At 34.5% G+C, this 19631-nt stretch overlaps 1 protein-coding gene and 1 non-coding gene across 2 annotated transcripts in view; both read right to left on the reverse strand.

The window, feature by feature from the left end:
• LOC113230142 (solute carrier organic anion transporter family member 3A1) overlaps positions 1-16213 on the reverse strand; it is a 50085-nt gene extending 33872 nt beyond the window's left edge. The window contains exons 1-2 of the mRNA XM_026463926.1: positions 15946-16213; positions 838-882 (exon numbers count right to left, since the gene is read on the reverse strand). The gene's annotated coding sequence lies outside the window, so the exon portion shown is untranslated. The remainder of the gene's footprint in view (positions 1-837; positions 883-15945) is intronic.
• A 578-nt stretch (positions 16214-16791) lies between these two features.
• Positions 16792-16863, reverse strand: Trnap-ugg. The gene has a single exon. It is a non-coding gene; the product is annotated as a tRNA-Pro (tRNA).
• Between the last annotated feature and the right edge of the window lie 2768 nt (positions 16864-19631).

The raw sequence follows: 19631 nt of genomic DNA on the forward strand, positions 1-19631 counted from the left end.
TGTGAGGAAACGCTGTACATCCCTGGTGCGTAGGGTGCGGGCCAGCACCAGTGGTATCCTGAGAGCATTTGCGGAGAGGTTTGATTGTCAGTATCTGAATCATTGTCATATGATCCATATACTGAAAATCAAGCCTCACTAAAGCTCTGTCAACCGCATATTATGTAAATGTTAATTAGCTTTAGGGGTGTATTATTAACTTTAGGATAAGAAAATGTAACTAACATTGACTATGGTCCCAGTTGGTCGAAATAAAGATGTTTGAATTTGAATTTGAATTTGTTATTATGTTTAAAGATAATGGCAAAAACCGGACGGATTTTTCGGCCAACCCATTACATGAATGTGTATTAAATATTACTCAAACAGGAGTCTGGATATTGTTTTTCAATGTTCAGTATTTTGTGGCATCGAGCCTTTTGTATTTTTTTTAAATTTGCTTATACTTCGGACTTTTAAGTAGTTTTTAGCAATAAAATGAAAACTCCTTGTATAAGTAATACCAAATGAATACAAATAAATATCTACTGGTAAGATAAATCATATTTATTTATGTACATATGGTTGCATTTATTTACAAGATTTTTTACCAGGAAAGTCATTATGACAATCGGTATCTATAGATCAACTGATCAGCGACCTTTTTGGGTGACTCTATGTACTGAGAAATAGGATTTCCTTATTAATTACCGTAAATATGAACGCCCCCTCAAGGATATGCGACTTTCATGTGCACGTGTTTACTGGGAATTACTTTGTAGAAAATATGTACAAGTGCGTTGTATATAATTCGTGAAGTATTTGTTATCGTAAAGTAAATAAAATTGCTTTGCTTACCTTTACCTCCTTAATGTGGTGTACAGCGTTCGCATATCACAAAAACTGAAACAAGGACAAAGAATTTAGTGTTATATATATATGTATTATAGTTTTATAGTTACTTAGATAACTTTGGAAATAATAAAATATAGGTTAATCAGTTTCAGTTTTTCGTTACAAATACTTTTTGTAGGACCAGACTTCCCTTGAAAGTGGTTCACGAAATGAAATGTGGGCCAGCATAATAATCAATAAGAGTTCAGTTCGTTAATTGCTCATTTAACAACGCTCTAGTTTTTACAGCTTAATAAAAAATATGTTCTGTTAAGCGGCAGGGTCCGGAGCAATTCACTGGTAGATGTGCGCACGGCAAGAGCTATAAGTCCTAGAAACATGAAAACTTGAGGGTTTGTACTTTTATTTAGTGTAGGCGTATTAAGAACGGATTTTTCGAAATTGAACCACAAAGAGGGAGAAAAAGGGTAACGATGTTTGTATGAAAATTCGTATTCCTTTAACTTACAAAGATGAAACTAATAAGTATTTTATAATGCAAATAATAAAAGATTGATATGACATTCTAACTAAGTAGCGGTGAAATGGGGTATTAAAATTTGTATAAGAACATTAACCCATGGTGCGATTTGTTTCAAATTTGGTTTGTATACTTTAAATATAAGATAAATAAACATGTCCTTCAGGAGTTTTTCAAAACAACCCCAATTAGGCGTAAGTTCGTGAATCAAAATTGTATAACTGCTAGTCGCATACCACGTAAAGCGAAAGACGGTGCAGTGTCCGTTGGCAGTGATGTTCTGTCTCTCAGGGTGTGCCGTTTAAACCACTAAGTCTACTTAATTATCTGTCAAACTTTTGGCCTAGTAGAAACGACAACTCCGAGCCGGAAAGATCCAAACTGATATTATAAATGCGAAAGTCACTCTTGTCTGTTACGTTTTTACACGTAAATTGGTGAACCAATTTTGATGAATTTTGGTATAGAGATAGATGGGAAATAGATGAAGGACATAGGCTACTTTTTAACACAAAATAAATCTAAAAAAATAGTACCACTTATGACTCGTATCAGAAGTAGCCACAACAGCATTCTAAAAATGGAAATGCAAGCAGATTTGATTGTTCACTTCTAAAGTAGTGGGTTGGGCAAACCAAATCTGTATGTATATATATTTAATAAATATTATGTTATGTTGTGTCGTTGCCTCCTGTATACTAACCAATTCTGAGTGAAAATGTTACTAACAAATTATATGGGTCTATGCCCGAAATAAATAATTCTATTCTAAATCTTAAGGGAGGTGAAATTGGGGACGAAAGTGTGTACGGAGAACCAATAAAACTATGAAAGTAGGCTACTCGAAGTACTTATTCTACAATGGCGAAGTCGCGGGCACTAGGTAGTACAATATAAACGGCACCGTTATATCTTTCACCCCACACGTCCAGAGTGCAGGTATTGTTACACACGTTTAAGTATAGAATAGAATTCAAATACAGCTAGTAATTCACTATACAACCAGCAGTAAACCTACAACACCCATGAAGTGCCCCCGGTAGTTATCACAGTGTAAACAAACATAACTGAAAACATTGTTCAATGTTTGTATGTAGCTTATCACGAGGGCTGTCGGCATATCTTGTTTCATTAATACTTAAAACATAAAAGTTGTCGTAGCGCAAAAATGCATTCAATGAAATCTGGAATGGTGTTATATTTAATCTCTCGTTGTGCTCTTGTTAAAATGGATTACAGAAAACTTTGATTTTTGCTCTTCTGGATCAAAATGAGCATTTTTAACTGAATAATCCAAATCTACTCTTAGTACATAACACTCTGAATTTCTTAATAATTTCTAAAAGCAGACTTTATCAAATCGGTGTATTATAATAATCTCAGTACAGAGGACTAAAAAACCGACCTTAAAGTTCGTGGAATTACATCTATTTGCCAAGTTTTGTAGAAATCGGTTACCGGAAAGTTCGCGAAACCAAATTCATCCCCTAGTATGCCACCGGTTGAGGTGGAATATTTTCTTCAAATTGAAATGAGACCACTACTGAGGTAACCTCTTTCCAACAAAAAAGAAGCATCAAAATCGGTTCACAAATTTATCGCGTAACCGGAGTTATCGCGTAACATACATACAAAAAGAAAAAAGAAAAACATAATTATAGTCGAATTGAGAACCTTCTCCTATTTTTAAAGTCGGTTGAAAACGGTGTACTGTAGTCTAGGCTCTACTCTATGAGTAGAACTACTGGCTGAGTGAATATAGTTTTGTATTTAGAATGTGTTTGAAAAAATAGGTTAGGAAAAAGAACATCTTGAGAGATCTAAAAGTAGCCTCAAGAAGTAGACATGTAAGAAAAATATAATAAATATCAAGTTATGAAGTTAATCCCAGTTTATATTTATAAAGTACTTCTCGCTACGCAACCTAAGCTACGCCCCAGGTTACAAATGGTGGAGGCACGAATTCCGATGTTAAATTTTTTTATATATTTTATTCTTGTGAAATCTCTGAAGGAATGGAAGAGATATATAATATAACTCAAGCCTACACATGATGGAAACACTTCCAACGAAGAAAACTCCGATATGAAAAAAAATTATATGTTATTACGACAAACCTGCAGGAAAGCGTACATAAGGTCGTAGTTTATATTTTTACTTATTTAATATTGTTTTATAATTGATACCAGTGAAAAGTGCAAGAAGAGAATATGTATTGTATACCGGCACAAAGGTTTACTGGATTCAACGACGTAGACGAGTTTTTGAACCAATTTGAGGCCATCAGCGTATTAAATAATTGGTCTGATGTGCATAAGAGATACGTGTTTGCATTGTATTTGGAGGGGCCAGCTCTACAATGGTACAAAACGTATTTTTCTTCATACGCGACGTATGATGTAATTGCACAGAAGTTAAAAGAGGAATTTCCCTCACAGATAGACTATGCCCGAGAGTTTTATTATAGGCGACAGGGGCCTAACGAATCGCTGACAAGTTATTTTTATAGTTTAAATAAGTTAGCGACGAAAGCGAATATTCAAGATGTTCAGTTTATTAGACATTTCTTGAAGTCTTTGATACCCACTTTTCAATGGATGCTGGCTAGTAATTTGAATTTGTCGAAAGAGGAGTTGAGAAAAACAATTATACAAGTAGAAGATATATTTAATCACGGTAACGATGTGGGTCGACAAAATATTGAATTGCCAGTATATTTTCGTAAGGAGCACTCTCACTGTTGGCAAACACCTTATATCCGATGATAGTTACACCCGAGTCTAAACAGTCGGAATATCTAGTGCCACGAGCACCAGTCGTGCAGCAGGATACGCCACGTCAAGTGTATTCATGGGCACATGGTAGAGGATCTTCGTCGGGATCTCCTCAACGTGGATGTCAGCAAAGCGCAACTGAACATTAGAAAATTTGTCTACAATTGATAGTTTTAGTGTAGATAGAGCACCTTTTATATCTGTTTTTATTAATGATGTAAGTTGCGAGGAGTTGGTGGATACTAGTGCTTCGGTTTCAATATTTTTGCAGAAAGGTTACATTTGCATATTGATGATATTCCAAGTTTTCCATTGCGAACAGTGGGCGGAACGCCAATAAATGTGCAGTCGTCCACCAAAGTGTCGTTGACGATTAGTGGAAAGGAGTTTCCATTAAGGTTGCTGGTTGTACAGGATGTTGAGGAACATCTTATTTTAGGCCAGGATATTTTGAAGAGGTGTGATTTCAAGTTGTCAAAATTGAAAATTGACAACAAAATTTCTTCTAAGTCTATGACAGATATTGGGTCAAAGAAAGAAAAGTCTTCTTTCAAACCGGTATCAAAAAGTTTAGATAACTTCCCGCTAAATAATTTGGAGTATGTAAACTCTTCAGTTTTGGCCAGAGTAATGAAAAAAGTTGACGTAAGTGATAAGACGAGTCAATTGCGTCAAAAGCGTAATTTACATGAAAGTAAGAATAAATATGTTTTGCCGAAGGTAAAAATAAAACATAGTTCGGAAAGTGACATTTTTAACCGTGTTCGCGTGAGTGTTGCAGAGAATTTACAAGGCAAGTTTATGAAACGAGCAGCCTTGATAGATTCTCGTAAAGAATGGATAGATAATTTACAATCCAAGTAGAAGCGAAAATTTGATAAAAAAGATAGAGCTGCTTTGATATCTAGGAGATATGATATGCGGAAGTTAGGGTAGTAGATGGGTTGAGTAGAGTTAATTGTATTGTGAGAAGATTAGGTATAAATAGGAATAGATCGGGTAGGCAGGATCTAGTCCATGTAAATAGAATGAAAAGGTTCTGTAGTAGGTAATTGAATGTTTTTTAGTTTCTACTAGGTTAATTAATCTTTTATATTTGTTTTTCATATGGAACCATGATGACACTGTGACGAATGTTTTGAGGGAAGTTGTTATTTTCCGGCAAATGTAGACTTGGAAAGACGGGAGGAGAAGATTGGACCGACTTGGATTGGATAGATATAACTTACTTTTTATTATTATTTTTAATTTGATAGATATATTGTCCTGTGTGTGTGCATAGTTCGTGGTCACCCCTCCCAGATGAACAAGAACTGTCTGCATTCGGGGAAAATAGATTTATTTAATTATTAGGAATCCTACATTTGGTATACCCCCATTCTATATGTATGTTCGGAAACGTTGTTAGGGTTATTTGTGAGTTTGTTCTGGTTTGTTTAAAGAAAGTGAGAAAAGCTGATGGAACGTGGATAGCTGCAGGATGAGGACTAAGGCAGCTGGGAGATCAATATTGATGTTACCCAGTGATCGTCTGATGGATGCTCAAGCCTGTGTCGTCGTTGTAACAGCGTGCACGTTGAAGATAATTTAGTGATGCATTTAGGAAGTTTTAGTAGTGATATTTAAGGATTAGTTAGGAACATTCAGCCAAGCTGTATATAGTAGCTGGAATAAAGAGTTAGGATTTAGACAGGTTACCTAAATAGCTAGGATAGCTGACGAGTAATTATATTTTGAATTGTTTGATTAGGATGTGGTCATGGTCTCTTCTTTTAGATTGGTTTTTGGCAGACTAAAGCCATAGCCTCCTCGGTGGTTTACTTCTTGGTAAGGTAGTAGCTTCCGAGCAGTGTATGGCTAGCCTATAGTAAAGGCTGATCACTTATGTAAGTTGCTTATCATAGATAGAGCACCAGCTAGGGATGTTCACCCCTTCAGTTGTGAGGAAGAGGGATGTAGTCTAGGCTCTATACTACTGGCTGAGTGAATAAAGTTTTGTATTTAGAATGTGTTTGAAAAAATAGGTTAGAAAAAAAAACACCTTGAGAGATCTAAAAGTAGCCTCAAGAAGTAAAGATGTAAAAAAAATATAATAAATATCAAGTTGTGAAGTTAATCCCAGTTTATGTTTATAAAGTACCTCTCGCTACGCAACCTAAGTTACGCCACAGGTTACAGTAGGTACCTCACCTACGATTATAATAAATGTTGAATATTAAACTTTTTGGTATCCAATGTTATAATTTGTATCTGGCTGTTTATTTATAGTAGGTCCGGTGGAAAATATCGAGTACTTAGGTTTTCGCGATTGCTATCTATACATAAAAAAAAAACTATTTTTTCGGATCTAAGCCGCGTATACTTGTTTTTTCAAACAATATTTCGAGCCCTTTACAGTCATAGTCTGCCGTGATCATGGGACCTGTAAACGGTTCAAAGCGTTGGTTTGTTTAAAAAAAAAAAACAAATAAACGCGATTTAGATCTAAATATAGATACATTTCCTGTATGTACCGAAAATGTTTTGTTTACTTGTCACTCTTGAAAATTATATCAACTCAATAACACTGCTGTATTTCTTCTTTCACAAGCCTCTATATGTCTAGCAACAAAGACAACAAAACCACCTTAGCGAAAAGCTAAGTAAATGTAAAGTACTTGAAACGTGTTGCTGTCGTGAATTACACTTTGTCGTTATTGTAACACTTTGAATAAATAAGTCACGGAAATTTTGTACGTTCATTTTATATTCATCATGATTAGCATTTTAATGTAAAAGAGTACGTGTCATAAAAGTTTCTCATCTTCATAAATCGCGGCGATGGTACGTAAGAAAGTTGGCTTATCTTTTAATTTAAAAAAATATAGTTATGTTGTCTCAGTTTCTAATATCGATGAAGTCACAAGACCTACTTAAGTAAAAAAATTGTTAAGTTTCTTACTTAATATCGCTTCTATGAAAACTAAATAGAAATTTGATTATTGTAACGAATGGTAAGTGTACTCTTTAAGTGCTTATTATATTATATATACATATATTATATATATATTTTATTTTATATATTCTTTCTTTGCGATTTCTGACATTTCGAGTATTCTTACATCAGTTGGTCCCATATTGATCCTTAACAGAGGCTGGATCGAATGGCATAAACAAAAAGTTTTGTAAATATGCCTTTTATCTTGCTAACTGTACCATTTTTTCAAAATCTGTGAATGCCAATCAAAATATCTTCAAAATTCATGGATAGTCTTCTAGAACCGTTTTCCTGTAATTACAACGATTAAAGTGGCTGGCCTTACTGTCCCGTCTGAAATTTACACCCTGTATATTGCCACGTATAGAAATTCGGATCTAATTTCGATGCGAAAAAATAGTTTCATATCCAATGTGTAGGGTATTATTTTATGTTGTGAAAATGGTTTCTAAACGCAAGACGTTTTTTTTCGATGTAGATAGTTGTTATTGTCACTTCGTTCTCCAACTTCAAGTTCACCAGTATACATTTAATTGAAAGCGACTAAAATTGGTACACAATTTGCAGTTTCCAATATCTGCGTCATACTGGCCTCGTTTACCACAGCTGTGCGCTTTTTATGGCGTATGTGACACACATAATATAACAAACATCCGAGGATAACGAGACATGCTTTCACTTTCGGTTATAACTTACATTTTTCGACGAATTATGGGCATTATATGAAAATTGTCATATGACTAATACAGCCATCTATGACATTAAAGGAAAATTTTCATTCATTTGTTAAAAAACATAATTATTAACATAAATTTCATTTCTACTCCAATTACATGATTCACGACGTTACTCCATATTCAAAATGGAAGGTTACATGAAGTGAAACCACTTTCTTTGTTAGTGTTCTAAAATTCAAAATAAGTCGTATGCAAAGGCGAATGAGTCACTGAATCAAAATTTCTTTTTCGCGACCATATATATCTGTTTACTGAATTGATACTATCGGAATAAAAGTATGACGAATACAAGATTAAATCCGTATTCTAAATGGTGTATTGAATATTTTGACAGTGACCTTTCGCACGTCTATGTGTGATATTTAAGTCAAGGTGAGAAAGACTATACACGGAAGACAACATTGTCTGTATATGTACATAGAAATATTTTGCTGGCGACTATGTTTCCTGCAAACTTGCATGTCAACACTGCAGTTGCAAGTTTTGAAAGTAGGACAGAGCACTTTGCGGTGTCATGTTGATCAAAGTTGCGCTTAAATGTATGTATTCTTGCATTGTGTTTTATTTAGCGCTTTAACTATTTCTTTGCTCATTTTTACGTCGTCTACGTTCTAACGAGGAACGTTCACTATATATTCAATCGAATATTTTGGCTCGATGTAAATTGATTGGTCGTGCTCATGTGGTGCAAGTTGCAGCGCAGCAGACCTCAAGATTTACAGTTTAAAAATAATCTATATGAGTTTAAAATTATATCAAAATTACAATTGGTATATTTAACCGCCTTTAAAAAAAACTTTCTCAATTCGACTGTATTTATTGTGCGTGTGTTACGCGATTACTCCGGTATTTATAAACTGATTTCGACAATTCTTTTTTTTTTTATTTAAAAGGGGGTACCTTAATAGTGGTTCCAATCAAATTTGAAGAAAATATTCATTTTTAAGGGTGGCAAATTAGACGATGAATCCGGTATATTGGATATCACCCACTTTGCGTCAACCGATTTTAATAATAGATGTAATTCCACAAACTTTTAAGGTCGGTTTTTGTATGAATTATATAGTAATTCTAATATTCTTTTTCAAAGTGTTACAGATACGTCACGCAAAATGTCAGTGTTGTAAAAGTCAAAGAAATACATGTGTACTTATAAAATTTCGTTTTATCATAATTATAAGAAGCATCTACACGTGTTCAAGCGCCGTGGAGTCGAAAAGTATCAAACGCAAAAGTGGTGGAGGTGAGCGACCGAGTCGCGGGTCACCGTCGCACACGCTCCGCGTCGCAGCCCTGATTCATCTCTGGTTGCGCAATGTGCTAAATTGCCCGCTCCAACGTCTGTCGTGTCACCGCACTGCAGCTCTATCCGGATGCTACACGACGTTGTCAAAATGAATAACGTAAACAACATTATAACTGTCACATAAGTAGAGCACAATTCTAGCATATTAGCTTCATGAAGTGAGCACTACTTCTTGCATATAGTTACTCATCACGTGTAATATGTTTGCATTTTGATTCCATATTATAATACAGGATGATATACATATACTAATAATTTCAATTCCTAGAATAAGACTACGTGGAAAAAACAGAATGCGGTGTTTAATCTAGTGTTTATAATTATGGAATTAAATTCATTAAACAATTTTAGTGATTGTTTAATGACTTTATATGTCATCTATATGTGAGCCAATTAAAGTAATAGAAGAATATTAATTTTTGCGTACGCATTTCTTTTTAAACTGTACAAAGAATTTAGATTAGACTAGTAGCACAATAATTATTTCTGTACAAATAGAATTACGGTCAAGTGTATAATGTAGATGCATATTATGTAGCGTTATAATGCAGACTATGTACACGTTTGGCTCGTTAAGATATAGGTGACGCAACCAACACAAGTACAATCACTATTCACATAATAAACCTATTTAAGTAGCATTTTTACTTACGTAACGTATCACTAACGATTTCTTAAAGCAGTAACTAACACGTCACTGTGTGGTATAAATAAAACTAACTTTAAGATAACTTTATTTTATAATTTAATAATTTCTTGGAAGATATAAGAGTAAATGTTATTGATGTTTGTGGAAGCATTTAATCGATTAGAAATCAAGCGGAATAGGACTAGTTCAGGCGAAAGCACTTCAGTTGCTCTTATGCAACTGATTTTTTGTTTAGAATAGTACTTCAAGTTACATCGATTACGTATTTTATATGAATAATTTTTAGAAAACATTGATAAATCGGCTAGTCAACCTACTTTCGTCTTTTCGTATTATAATAACTCGTTATTATTATATTGGTTATATGGACCAGCACACATAATTTGCTCGCAACTTTTAATGTACTTTCACCTATAACATGTCGTCTGGCATATAGTAACAGTAAGTATAATTTTATGATGATATGATTACCGAAAACATGCACGCGATACACTATAAACCTGCGGAAAAATGTCAGGCACGAGTTCTTCATAGAATGAGCGCAATTAGAATGCTCGCAGCGATACGACACTGTGCTGCACTTTCTACATTGAACAATAGCGCACTACGCATTTGAAAACGATCCCTCTACCCTGGATATAAGGCATCAATTACTAACAAAGAATGCAGTTACAGGTAAGACGAACCAGACAAAGGATGCTAATATGAAAGTGACATTAAGTAGGTAGTTATACCCTTAAAAGATTGCACCATAAAAACCGGTTGAAAAATGTCGTGTTTTATGACCGAACCGAAGTAATAAAAGTATAAAGCGGTGTGGTAAATGGTGGTGAAGCCACTAAGCTAATGTTTTTATACACTATTTCTTCGAAGTTGAAGTAGATACTTATTCAATCTTGGAAATTATCAGGTTGAACAAAACAGTTGAAGAACTAAACTTAGAACATTTTCACAGTACCATGTAAGTTGAGGCGTGGTTGTCAATTGGTGAAGCGATATCAGCTGAGTTGAGAGTCGATGAACACGGTCATATTGTCGCGTTGCGCAGCTGTTCACTCAAACAGTTGGCAATTTCGGACACGGCATTGAAATTAGTTCAAGTTTACACTGTGAAAATTTGCTTTCGCAAAATCGACGTGATATCCGGGTCCGTATGATGAAAAACAGGTACTACGCACTATACTGCTGAATGTAATTGCATTGAGTCCAAAGTTGCAAGTTCAAAAAATAGGCATGAAGCTAGTTTATTGTACTGTCGCTTTTACATTGTGGTTCAATTACAGAAACAGAAAGGGTTCAATTTACTCTGAAAAGTCCTTAGAAAAACGTTAAGCAATAATTTAGAAGCCCTAAGTTCATCCAATATTAATGAAGAATCAACACACGAAAGATTGACTGTCAAGCACGTGTTTTTAATACGGAAATCGATAATACAAGCGAATGAAAGTTGAGGTATATATAGCACGGTCAGCCCGCAACCACACTGGTTTCACCACACCTTTATAAGAAATCGTCTTAGTGAACGAAATTAATTTACCAAACAAAATTACCAAATAACTAAATACGTTCCAAGCTAAATCTAATGAGCTGTAATCATTATAATTAATTGGTATAGAGTGATATCATTTGGAACATTATTTTACGGCTCCGATTTTTTTTATTCAATGGGTACTGAACAGACGCTGTTGAATTTGAAAATGCAATAAGTAATGGAAGACTTAATTAGAGCGCTCGTGAATGTTAGATGAAACATCATACATAAAATTCAGCCGAAACATCTGTTTGTTAGCCTATTTCGTAAATATCCATTAATGTTATTATGCGGCTTGTGTCCGCATGGTGCGGAATACACCCACCTTCGTGTAAAGCCATCAACGACCTTTCAAGGTCGCTCGTTGATAGCCCTGCGATGCGGGGTGGCTGCCGAATAATCACGGTTTTCGCGCAATGTTTACATTGATTTTACTTCTATGTTCTGTGCTTGTTCGACAAACTGGAACGTTTTGAAGAATGCTGCGTTGGAAGGTTTACGTTAATTTGCAGTACCCTATAAAATGTCTCGATTTTGTGATCCTTACCTTTTTTTCCCCCTTACAACCTGGGTAAATTCTATAAAGTTTGGGCAATACAAGTTTTTACAATTATTATATTATATTATTTATTATAATATAATATTTTGTACATAATTGGTGTAAACATTTGCAGCTTTACAATGCTGGCCCGAGGACAATGAGAAGGCAAAACAAATAAGTGTCTGTTCTAACAGGTCTACGTGGCGTTGCTAACCTGGCCTTGTTCGATCCATTGTATTCCAAGTTGTGAATATGAATGGCCACACCGTCGTTTTCTATCTTGAACGACGTACACAACGTTCCATAACTTGTTACGATAAAGTATAAATTAAGGAATCGTGCAACGTTTTACTATTGAGAAATATTTTTCACGGTCAATTGTTCAATTTCTACAACAACGAGCAGCGCATCCAATCGCAGCAACCATAGTTCCGTAATAAGTTTTGCAGTTAGCTATATCATTATTTTATTGAACCTAATTGAGAGCATCTTGTAGGTTGAGAAATAGTAAAGTATATAACATTTTCCCAGCTCAAATTGGAGTATCAACCACAGTAACGAGATGTCATTAACCTCAGTTAATTAGCTTCTCAAGTAACTTATTCAAAGAGGTATGCTTTCGTGACACTAGAGTTAGGAGTAAATATTTAATTTTATTCTGTAATTTCGAGTTACGTTCGGGTCTTTGCGTCATGACATTGTGATGTAAAGCGAGACATGTAAACTTGCGGATGGTTATAAAAATAAAATAGGAAGATACCTACTTTAAACAATGTAGTCAAAAGAGATTCGCCACGCGATGTTACAATACTTTCCCATCAAGAAGGAAATGAGTGCAGGGTACCATGAACTTCAATAAAAATTAATGAAAATGTGAAATATTTGTATGCAGATTGTACGTCTTCTTCGTGTTTGCGCTCTACAATTTGTCGTACTAAATTGTTAAGTATTGTATGTGGTCGCTACCGACAACTGTCACTAACCTCTGGCAGAAGCACAGTAATGTGTTACATTTTACATTGCTATCTTGAAAACAATTCACGTCTCAGTTGACCTCGTCTATCAAATTAAGTGTTGGGTGTTGTAAATTGATACAGGGCGTCGTGTTATAACGTCAGTTCAGAGTCGCCAACTCAATGTACACTGGAGTCAAGCACACATTTTTTTGAAATACATTTCACGTTGTCGTCTATTACAGGTCACAGTTATGAGGACGTTCTAGTACCGCGACATGTAATGATCTCCCACGTCCGTTCCAGTTTTCCTCACATGGCTATTTCCTGTACACGTTTGCTTGAATATTTTTTCTGGGATAACATATGCCAATTGCGTAGTGTCCCATAAATAATACAATCAAGGTTATGGCGTTATAGAATAGCAATTAAGAAGAAGCACAAGTGTGTTGTTTATAGTCACACACGAACAGTTTAGGATCTAAAGTTTACTAAAGGTTGCAAACCAATATTGTCTAGCCTAGATCGATATCGTTTCTAGAACGTGCAGTTGGTATCAAGCTGTGCCGGCGCTGCTCGGTTGGGCCCATTTGCGCAATCGTACTTGCGTCAGGCTTCGGCCCCTCTGAGCTCGAACCACGGCTATCGCTCGTGATCTGCCCACAACTAGGACGTTGTTTATGGTTTTAAAAGAAGCGTTTAGAAGAAGGATGAGAGCAGTCCATTCTAAAGTAAGGGAGGTTGATTTAACATTCAAATAGTTCATTGCAGAATTCTTTTACTAAGTACTATTTTTCATACGACTTTTGATATGGTTGGAAATATATTGAATTGCAAATTAAAATCGTATAGTTCTGCGCGTATAACTAGTAAAAGGTTACGTACTCAGAAAACATGCAGGAGGCTTAAAAATAAACATACCCCACACGTGACGTTTTCGTTATACGCATTAAACTACTACAGACATTAAAAGTGATGACTAGCTAAGTGAATTAACGCGAATTAAGCGCGATCATGTAGGTCAAGAACAAGATTTGCTGTATGCGAGACAACAATAAACAAGAGGTGTTTTGTTTGTCGGATACAACAGTATATACCTGAAGCAGATCTAGGTATTAATATCAAGGTTACATATATTATGCACTTGAACGTATAATTTCTCCTTATTAACTCTCTCTGAATTTAAATTACTAAACCACGATTAACTCATTTATGGCTTTATAATGGCTACACGAGAATAGTGTTGCATACCTACGTAACATTGCCATGGCGAATCCATCACCAACCGTGGACGTTATTTGCAACAATGTTTTGGAATGCCGCAATTTTAAATCAAAATTTTTGAAGTTTCGCAAGCTATGCAATGTAGTTTGTTTCGCTTCCACGTGACAAAATGTATGATCAATTGATACTCATTCCAAGAATAAAATAATAACGGGTAGAAGACGAACTTTGACGATGTATTTGATAGTTGACACCCAATTGAACTGCAGCTGGACTATGTAGGTAGGTATATTGAGAATGAGTAGTTGGCAAGAGCCCGCTTTCTGCTAACGCGGAAACATTGCTGGCCTACTAATTATGCCTTTCTGCTCTGCGCTTGTGATGCAAATGTTTCGATAAAACTGATTTACCTGACTCTTAGGCTGAACACCGGATGCAAAGGCATTATTTGAATTATTAGTAGAATATGCAAAACAATCACGAACAATTCGAAAACATATTTTTATGGTGCTATGCCATTATGGCTAACAATTAAAAACATTTTTATAGTGTAACATTTTTTGTTTCCATATTAATACAAGCCGATGGCAGACTGGAAAGGAAAAAAAAATACTATAATGGAAACTTCAACAAATGTTATGTTTTATATTTGTTTTCCTTTATCCTGTTTCACTATAAGTAAATAAACATTAATATAAGTATTAATTACATTATATATTGCTGTTTTACTATTGCAGTTTTTCCTTTTGTCAACATATAAAAAAAAATTATTACCAAATGGGAAAGTCTATGAAGAAATTGTAACAAGCTTATGCTGCAAATAAATCTCCCTTTTCAATACCAGACAAGCAAGGTGGAGGTGTTAAATGTTTGTTTGTCTGTCTGCCTGCATTTGTGTCAGTGTTATTCACCTACGGCATAAAATCGATGAGCCAAGTTGTCTGTAGTTTTTGTTTGTATGCAACATTATTTAAGCCAATTTGTGTTCTAGGTTTATCAATTTCAGTGTCCCTTGTAATCAGAAAGACTATTAATATAGGTAGTGTATGTATATATACAGACATCAAGAGAAGGAAATTATAATTTTCATCTGGTGGAATGAAATTTAATGTGATAAATACAGCATTTAAAAAAAATTCAAAGTGTGTTTTTGATTGTAAGTAAATACTGTAAGTATTTAATCATTTAGATTTTTGTTTCTTCTATAATATACCTAGTTAACTATATTAAAGAAATTTGATAAGTTTATCAACTTGACAAGCTAGAAATTTAAAAAAGCTCTAAATTTAATACAAAGAAGGTAAGGGCAAAAATAACAAAATAATTTATATATCAGTAAGAAAAATAAATATGTATGTAAGTAGATACATTTTGATGTAAAAATTATTAATATGGAGGTGAAAAAGTAAAGCACCTTAGTAAAAGATACAATTTATAATAATAAAAAATGATAATAGCCATGAAAGTAAAATAGATGTAAATAATTATTGTGTAAACAGTGGACAAAGAGTATACCTATCTTTAAACTACCTAGTAAAGCCAAAAACTAAAGCACCATGTTTCAATAATGCTTCAAGCAATTTGTTTTATCCCCCATGTCTTTTTAATTGCTCCTAGAATAGACAAATTGCAACGAAACACACGATCAGCTGTGTTAGCAAGTAAATGGCAAAAATCAATAACTCTTTATGCGACAGGACGTCACGATAATTTAATGGAACCTCTTTACCCGAACGTTCGGAACAAAAATATACAGCAACCTTTCGAGCAAAGAAATGAGGGCAGAGGATGTAATCGATGAAGGAGTCCACCTCTTTGTTCCTTCGCACTATTCTTGTTTCTAGGATTATACAGCACAAATCCTGCAGCAATGCTAATATTAGTAAACATTTCACTTACATTCTGCTTCGTAGTTGGTGAAATGTGCAGACGTGAGGAAAACAACAGAGTCCCGTCCTTTCTATCCTTTGTGAACGGAATGGTATTAGAGCTACACAAGGATTTGTTCACACAATTTTTGAAATTATCTCAATATTATTCGTATTTTAGTGACCACACACTAGCGAAGAACAAAGAGAAGTTCACTAGTCAATAAAATTTGTCAACAAAAATAAAATTAGCAAACGATCGACACAACACAACTCACGCGAACTCGAATTTCTCACTGGCTGGCAGACTGGTGTGAAGTTAGCAACGAATGCGTGAAGAAAGCGTTCAAACAAAACATAATTTTGATTGAACAGCTGTTTTCGCTATTCAAGTGCTGCCTATGTTAAATTGTCAACTACTAGTTCGTTCAATTGCTAACAAAGAATTTTTATAATAGTTTACTAGATGGCGTTCTTTCCGTTTTAGCGTCATCTTTTGAATAAAAAAAGAATCAACCTGTTGTGTTAATAAAATTCTGATTCTAACATTTTCACCAAGATGGCGTTGTATGTTGGCTTTGTTGGCACGGCTGTTTTTACACTGAAGTAATGGATTTACAATACATAAATTACTTAATTAAAACGAACATGTAGTTACAGATGTGGCAGAATTTAAAAACTGTACATTAGTTTTTTCATACAATTTATAATTTTGTAACATGTGCTTACAAGTTTATATTGAAGAAAAAATATTATCTAATTTTATATAACCCATAAAATTACAAATCAACCATTACTGTCATTATTGGAGTCAAAGGCAATTTTAATAACATGGAAATAAAAATGATATTGTATTTTAGATTAAGAAAAAAAAACAGGGCCCCTCCGGGATTTGAACCCGGGACCTCCTGCACCCAAAGCAGGAATCATACCCCTAGACCAAGAGGCCGCTTCCTGTGGCCGGCCAAAATTACATATAGGTACACATTACATATTTATTAGAACATTTTATTCATTATTTTTTAATACAGTTGCTCAAAACGTGGTATTTTTCGCACTACAAATCGTGCGGAAAGTTGGATTTTTCGCACTAGTGCTTTTTACTTTTCCAGTTTTTTTTTAATTTACTGTTGTTTTAAGTCTTAAACATAGAACTAAAGAAGTTGTATATTTATTTAATATTTATGTGCTTTGTGACGTACATAAGTCATTCGTCATTAAAACTTATATTTATTTACAAATACTATATAATGAACGTATCGAGTGGAGGTCCACAGTCTCTGCCTACCCCTGAATGGGTGACAGTCGAGATTTTTATGTATTTATTTATTTGTTCTATGTATTACAGATAAATTGTATCTCACTACCGTGCACGGGTTCTTAAAGAAGTTTAAACAAAAGTACCAGGACTTGGACGTGGTTACAGACCGATATTACAGAAAATAAACAAAAACAGCACAGAACTAGGTTTCCATAGACTTTTAAGTAATGGTTGCAGTGGTTGTATTTCATTATTTTAATTTACTAGCAGAAAATGAGTTTTGTTTAAATACTGTTTTATTTTACTTTCAATGTAGTTTTTTCGCAAATGTATTAAAAAAACGTCGTTTGATACACGTGCGGATTTGTCATTTTCACTTGTTTCGCGTCTTGACCCTCGCCTCTGCCTCGGGCCAAGAAGCCTCGAGACTCGTGAATAATGACTAACTTCCGCACGTATATCAAAAATAACTAGTTCACCTCTCCCTCTCGGAAAGTTTCGTTGTCATTTGAAATCTGCGTGCAAAAGCGTTTTTTTCACTCTAGCGTGGAAAAGGGTTTTGCAATTCGACTGGACAATGGACTGTGGTGTACGCTAGTAACATAGTATCGCACCCAACTTTTCTTTCGATGAAAAAAAACATAATGACACGTTCAAGTACGCGATTTGTCGTACATTATTTAAGTAATATAAATCCGTTGGTATATTTTATTTTTATTATTGTTGACATTAATTGACAATGATAACTAATTTTTTGTATTAAATTATTTTTTGATGAAAGAATAAAACTAATATAGTTCAACTGTTTTTCTTTCATCTACCATTTCCCTCGTTATAGCGACGCGTCAAACAACAACTTTGCAGCCTTGCATAACAAATAACTATTTAGGATCTTCTAACACAAAGTACTCTAGTGTCTTTTAGTTAAAAAAAAGGGTTTGTAACAGAATGGTAAAGATCTCGGTCGAAAGTTGCCGTTGGTGTTTGTTTGTGTTTGTCCAGCCTTTTTACATCCTTTATGGTCCAGCCACCCCCTCCATTTTTACTCTTTCCAAATCCAAGCGTGTCGGAAGTTACATATATGTTTTTTATTTGAAGTTTTGTCTCCAAAATATACAAGTAGAAATAAGATCATTATAAAATATTCTACAAATACGTGGCCGTTTTATGCTACTGAGAGGAATTGAGTCAATTTTGGGCAATCAAACCCGAAAATTTTTAACATAAATCGTGATGAATTGACGAGACGACGAGACGAGACGAGATGATGAGACTGAAGTACCAAAGTATGAGTAGTCAACATACCCAAGTGTGTGGTAGGTAAGGTAATTGCACGAACTACTACACCAGGAAGGGCTGGTGTAATTACCGTAACTGAATACGGATGCCTTAAAATTTTATAGATCGTAAAAAACAAGGTCGCCTGATTCACGGGTTTGCGGTTTGCTTATAAGGTGTCCATTACGATTGACGTATTGTATTATAAAGTTAATAACAGCCCATATATGTAGTAAAGACAGTAGCAGGTAATAATGCATTTTGTATGAGTACTTCTTTGCCCGTAAGTAGATTTTAGTGAACATTACGAGTATGTCAACAGAAATAAGTATCTATAGTGACTTATTTCAGAACATTTTCTTTTTTATGCTTACTCAACCCATAGCCAATGACGAGTTACTTTTATTAGGTGCTACTCCCAACGGCCCATTGCTTCGCCAGTCCACGTGCTTGTGGCCACTTTGCGAACTCCATTGCACTTTCACACAGTTTGTTTACTTAAGTATACACATACCATTACGAATATTACTATAATGAAAAGCTAGCAAGTTAGCTGTTCAGAAATGCGCGATGCTGACTGTACTTGAATGACTATTCTATAACAAGGTAATTCAGTTTGTGATTAATTTTAATAAAATATACTGTTCAGTTTTGTTTACAAAACAAAATACATCAACGAGATATACTTTGCTCATGCTTAATTATGGGATAAGTGATATGGGATAAGTATTGTTTTACTATAAAAAAGATATAAATGAGGTACGCGCGTATATTCGTGCGTATATATTCATTATATGTGGACGATGTGAGTAATTTAATTAATGTTTTGGACCACTGTAAAAAATATGGAAAACAAGAGTTTTAAATTATATTTTCGATAGGTATGCAACCAAATGCTCAGTAGTTATTTATATTTTAAAAAATCGCTTTACGTGGTTATTGCAACTTAAGATCTTATAAATAATTATAGTGTTGATTCCACTTATTTTTACTTAGGTACAGGGGTCAGTAGCACGCACTTATATTTTGGGACTTAAACACAACTCTAAGCCGATTATAATAAGAATGATGCAAAGATCGAAGTGTAAAAGCCTGATGTGCTCTGACTGTACTAATTGCATATTTAGAATCTTATAAAACATAATATTGAAGATAGAGATATAGGTATAAAAAAGATT

This window comes from Hyposmocoma kahamanoa, unplaced genomic scaffold (genome assembly GCF_003589595.1).
Source record: "Hyposmocoma kahamanoa isolate Upper Pololo Valley unplaced genomic scaffold, ASM358959v1 63, whole genome shotgun sequence".
Taxonomy (NCBI): domain Eukaryota; kingdom Metazoa; phylum Arthropoda; class Insecta; order Lepidoptera; family Cosmopterigidae; genus Hyposmocoma; species Hyposmocoma kahamanoa.